Source organism: Salvelinus sp. IW2-2015, linkage group LG25 (assembly GCF_002910315.2).
Source record: "Salvelinus sp. IW2-2015 linkage group LG25, ASM291031v2, whole genome shotgun sequence".
Lineage (NCBI taxonomy): Eukaryota > Metazoa > Chordata > Actinopteri > Salmoniformes > Salmonidae > Salvelinus > Salvelinus sp. IW2-2015.
The window spans coordinates 24,268,992-24,274,991 of NC_036865.1; the positions used below are offsets into that span (position 1 = coordinate 24,268,992).

The window sequence follows — 6,000 nt, forward strand, 5'->3', positions numbered from 1 at the left end:
TCAGCCCAACAGGATTATATAATTATGCAGAAAAATTTACATTGAAAAGAAAAATTGAGTAAAACAAGAGAATCACCTTTCCTTGCCAAACTAAAGCCCATACTCTACAGCTAATCCCAGTCAGCAAAAAATAAGAAACAAACCCCTATTCAGACTCTCCGAAGGTGACTTGTTCAATGTCAGCAAGCTCTGCTTGCTCAGCTCCTAACAAAGCCAGATTAGTTGTTATTGTGTGAAAAAGCATGGGTGTTTTTAAAGCTCTTCTTACGCATTTTACAATTGCTGGGATAAAGGTATTATATTCCTTATTTAAGGTACTATTCTCTGTTCTTTAAGTTCAAACTAAAGTTGTGAGAACAATAAGCACATCTTCCATATAAAAACAACTGTTAACTTGACACCAATACACTTTTCACAGTACTGAGCTGAATTGTACTGGGCGGGCCTGGTGACGCATCATCATAGATGCTCGGACTGTGTTGGGAAGGACAACTTGAGAAAACATCTGAGCCAGCACAGTGTTGTTTGGGTCGACCATATAGTGGGGAATCAAACACAACATTTCGGCTAGAATTGTCTGGCAATTCTAGCTGAGAAGAACCTCCATCTGAAGGGAACGGCACCGGTCCCAGCGCGTGATGTGTCAAGACATGTTCCTGTCAGGAGTGATGTCAGATGAAGCCGACAGTCTTAGGGAGATGTTGCACCCTAGCAGTTATTGTCCAATAAGAAATGCTTGTCTTAATCTTCTTTTGCAAAACATTCTGCTACAGTGTGCCCTAATGAACACAACCCAGACTGCCGGTGCATGGTGTGTCAAGATATGTTCCTGTCAGGAGTAATGTCAGAAGAAGCGACTAGTCTTTGGGAGCCGTTGCGTCTTCGCTCCTCTCGAGCAGCCCCCAAAATAGTCTCATTAGAATGACCCTGTCATTCACAATTCAAAGCTAACTGAACTCCAGACTTATTTATAGACACACTGGAACAGACCATACCTCGAGAACTGCAATCAGTGGTGTGAAACCAGAGTGTGTTAAACGAGAGAGAGAGAGAGAGAGAGAGAGAGAGAGAGAGAGAGAGAGAGAGAGAGAGAGAGATTTTCTACATTAATAGTGCAGACATCAAAACTATGAAATAACACATATGGAATCATGTAGTAACCAAAAAAGTGTTAAACAAATCAAAATATATTTTAGATTATTCAATGTAGCCACCCTTTGCCTTGATGAAAGCTTTGCACACTCTTGGCATTCTCTCAACCAGCATCATGAGGAATGCTTTTCCATAAGTCTTGAAGGAGTTCCCACATATGCTGAGCACTTGTTGCTGCTCTTCTTTCACTGCGGTCCGACTCATGCGAAACCGTTTAAATTGGGATGAGGTCGGATGATTGCGGAGGCCAGGTCATCTGATGCAGCGCCATCACTTTCCTTCTTAGTCAAATAGCCCGTACACAGCCTGGAGGTGTGTTTTGGGTCATTGTCCTGTTTAAAAACAAATTATAGTCCCACTAAGCGCAAACCAGATGGGATGGCGTATCGCTGCAGAATAAATTACCAGCAGTGTCCCCAGCAAAGCACCATRACACCTCCTCCTCCATGCTTCACATTGGAAACCATACATGCGGAGATCATCCGTTCACCTACTCTGTGTCTCACAAGGTCATGGCGGTTGGAAACAAAAATCTCWAATTTTGGACTCATCAGACCAAAGGACAGATTTCCACTGTTCTAATGCCCATTGCTCGTGTTTCTTGGCCCAAGCAAGTATCTTCTTCTTGTTTGTGTCTTTTAGTAGTGGTTTCTTTGCAGCAATTCGACCATGAAGGCCTGATTCACGCAGTCTCTAGTTGATGTTGAGATGTGTCTGTTACTTGAACTCTGAAGCATTTATTTGGGCTGCAATTTCTGAGGCCAGTAACTTGAAATAATTTTTAGATATGTATAGTGTAATTGATGTTTATTGATGTGTTCGTGCAGGGCTCATCTGATAAAGAGACCTTGGTCTCAGCATGACTCCCTGCTTAAAGGTTAAATAAAGTGTGTGTGTGTTGCTACAGAGCTGATAGTTGGCTGGCTGATCTTTCTTGGAAAGAACCTCTGGCCCACTGTGTAGCATCATGATCAGTATGCCACCACTGTGCTGCTGGAGCTAACTGTGTCTTTAAAGATGGATYTGTTGTGCATGCGAGAGTAAAAATGGATCAGTGTGCTAACGAAAGCCCTAAGATAGTTGTTTCTCATCCTGGACCACTGCATTTCACAAGATCAATCCAACCAATGAACTAATCATCCAGCCCTTAACCTTCATTAGTTGAATCAGGTTTGTTAGTGGTGGAACCCATCAAATACCAATGTGGTCATTTAATTTGACTCTACATTCTATGGCGACAGCACCTCTGGGATCACCAGGCCTTTCACATGATCAATTCCACCTCTAGCACACCTGAGTCTAGCTAATGAACCAACACATTAGTTGTTTAATCATCAAGCCCTTGACTAGTTGAATCAGATGGGCTAGAACAGATCTACTAGGCCTGTGTCTACAAACACTTCCTTAGGTGAGAAACAAGACAGTCTGTCTGCCACACCTCTCTGCCCACACTGGTGTAATCTGTGATGGATCTGGGATTTGACTCGCTGATGTTGAGTCACTGTGAGGCCGAGGGACGGAAGTGTGTGTGTGTGTCTTGGAAGAGTCCCCTGACGGCGTCATCTCTTTTAGCATCTACAAGCATCAGCCCATTCAGCCCACAGGGACAGGCCTGTAAGGTAGGGAGAACGTTTAGGCAATGAATACTCCGGGAGGGGGGGGGGGGGGAGAGAAATAGACAGTTAAGAGTCAGAGCGAGGGAATGGGAGAGAAGTGAAAAGGACAGAGAATTCAGATTATGACATTGTTTGTGCAATCAGAAGAAAAATTGGTGAGTACACTTAACACACCCTGTTGTCCTCCTCAGTAAGGCAGTTCAAAAGATTGACTAGATTTACACAGACAACAATATTCATGGGCTAACAGCCTTATTTCACTGTTTTGCTCTAACTAACCCACTAACATGTCTACGTACTTGAGTTTTAATGTTTCTTTTGTCATAAAATAAACACATTGTTTTGTGTTTTCCTAGCTTCATGTACGGGGAGCTCACAGACAAAGATACTAGCCAGAAAGTACGGCTAACGTTCGAAAACTACGAGATGAATTCATTTGAAATACTCATGTATAAAAAGAACAGTAAGTACCAATTGAATTTAAAAAAAAAGCCTCATAATGCAAATGTATTCAGCCATTTCTTATGAATATGTACAATGATGTTCCAACGCCGCATGGAACAGCACGAACGCTGGAGATCAGGGGCCACATCCACAAAGCGTCTCAAGAGTAGGAGTGCTGAGCTAGGATCCAATTTGTCTTGTAGATCATAATGAATCAGGGGGGACCTGATCCTAGATCAGCACTCCTACACTCACGTGCTTTGTGAATACAGGCCCAATTATAACTCCCAAAATAAGTTACTGTTGATGGTTGTGTTCCCCATTTGATCGATTTGTATCAAACAAATATTGCTATAGATGAAGCTATGTTTATTCACCAGTGTATGTTCTCTCGTCTCAGGAACGCCGGTATGGTTCTTTGTGAAGATAGCCCTATACGAAACGAACAGGAAAAAGTGGTGCTGTTTCTGTGCACCTTCAGTGACATCACAGCCTTTAAACAGCCAATAGAAGATGAAACCTCGAAAGGTGAGTGACAGTTTGAGTGGTAGCAGAGGATGTGATCCTACAGTACCTTCCTGGGATAGTCCCCTATAGATGATACAAATCAGTCTTTATTATACAAAACGTTTAAGGGTAGGCTGTGTGTGTGTGTTTTACAATAAAATATCATAACATTATTATAAAAAATGTGTTTTGTCTAAAGCCTTCATCAGGGTGTTGCTTTTTATCGAAACACATTGTTTTATTAGTAATAACACTGACTAATTAATAAGTTCAATCTTATTGATCTTTTCTAAAACTATTAGCACTCTCATTATCTTCACAAGGACCGCTAACCCAAAACATGTTTTTTTTTGTTGCCTCAGGTTGGGGGAAGTTCGCTCGGCTAACTCGTGCTCTGACCAGCAGTAGAGGGGTGTTACAGCAGCTACAGCCTACTGTACACAAAGGAGAGAACGTTCACAAGCACTCCCGCCTAGCTGAGGTACACTCATAGTTCTGTCTGTTGGGAATGTTTATATCTCTACTCTCATAAAGCTAAGGCATGCGTCTGTATTTATGTCTGTTGTGAATGTTTATAACTCTACTCTCATAAAGCTAAGCCATGCGTGTGTATGGGGGAAGATGTGTGTGAGCTTGTTGCCATTCCATTTGGCTATGGGTGAGGCATGTGCCCCCGTGCTGTGTACTCATTTGTCTCTGTCCTTTGTGATTACAGAGATGCACGGAAATGACACATGTACACTCATATACACACTCGCGCGCACACASACACACTTGTCTCCCACACACCATATATGGATGTAACAATCTGTAAGCAACCTTTAAGTGAACTGTAACCTCTCTGTTTACCCCAAACCCTTCTTTGATTTTATTCAATCAAACTCATCAAAGATATACAATCTGCAGGTCCTCCAGCTGGGCTCAGACATCCTCCCCCAGTACAAGCAGGAGACGCCCAAGACGCCGCCCCACATCATCCTCCACTACTGCGCCTTCAAGACCACCTGGGACTGGGTCATCCTCATCCTGACTTTCTACACCGCCATCATGGTTCCTTACAACGTCTCCTTCAAGGTCTGAACCTTTGAATTGAATTACATATCATTTATCCCTGACCAAGATGGCTGCCATTATTTACATTTTTGTCATTTAGCAGATGCTCTTATCCAGACCAACTTACAGTTAGTGCATTCATCTTAATTAATATAGCTATGTGAGACAACCACATGTCACAGRCGTAGTAAGTACATTTTTCCTCAATAAAGAAGCTATCAGCAAAGTCAGTGCTTGTTGGAAAAGACCAGTGCACGAAATATAGTGCATTATCCTATCTAGGGTGCCATTTGGGACTGAACCAAACTCAACCATAACAAACAGTATATTATCAACACATTCTAGAGCTATGCAGGCTTGTGACATCAACCACTCTATTTTCTGTTATAAAGTGTCTCTTCTCTACAAAAATAAGGATCCTGTCCTCAGGGATACAATATAGATGTAATAACATTGTAATAATTTATTATAAATGTAATAATCTCGGATGTATAATAGATTATTTCCCCTACTGTAACACGGATTCTCTGCTCTACTAAGATTCTCTCTGCTCTACTAAGATTCTCTCTGCTCTACTAAGATTCTCTCTGCTCTACTAAGATTCTCTCTGCTCTACTAAGATTCTCTCCACTCTACTAAGATTCTCTCTGCTCTACTAAGATTCTCTCTGCTCTACTAAGATTCTCCCTGCTCTACTAAGATTCTCTCCGCTCTACTAAGATTCTCTCCGCTCTACTAAGATTCTCTCCGCTCTACTAAGATTTTCTCCTCCGCTCTTTTCTCCGCTCTACTAAGTTCTACTTCCGCTCTACTAAGATCTCTCTGCTCTACTAAGAGTTCTATTCTCTGCTCTACTAAGATTCTTCTGCTGCTCTACTAAGATTCTCCCTGCTCTACTAAGATTCTCTCCGCTCTAGCTAAGATCTCTTCCGCTCTACTAAGATTCTCTCTGCTCTACTAAGATTCTCTCCGCTCTACTAAGATTCTCTCTGCTACTGTACCAAAGATTCTCTCCGATACTATACCAAAGATTCTCTCCTCTCCTCTTCCAGACCAAGCAGAACAACGTGACGTGGTTGGTGGTGGACAGCATTGTAGACGTTATCTTCCTGGTGGACATCGTGCTCAACTTCCACACTACCTTTGTGGGCCCGGCCGGAGAGGTCATCTCTGACCCGAAGCTCATCAGAATGAACTACCTGAAGACCTGGTTCGTCATCGACCTGCT

The 6,000-nt window shown here is 42.4% G+C and overlaps 1 pseudogene; it reads left to right on the forward strand.

The window, feature by feature from the left end:
• LOC111951743 (voltage-gated delayed rectifier potassium channel KCNH1-like) overlaps window positions 1–6,000 on the forward strand; it is a 65,583-nt pseudogene that overhangs the window by 6,435 nt on the left and 53,148 nt on the right.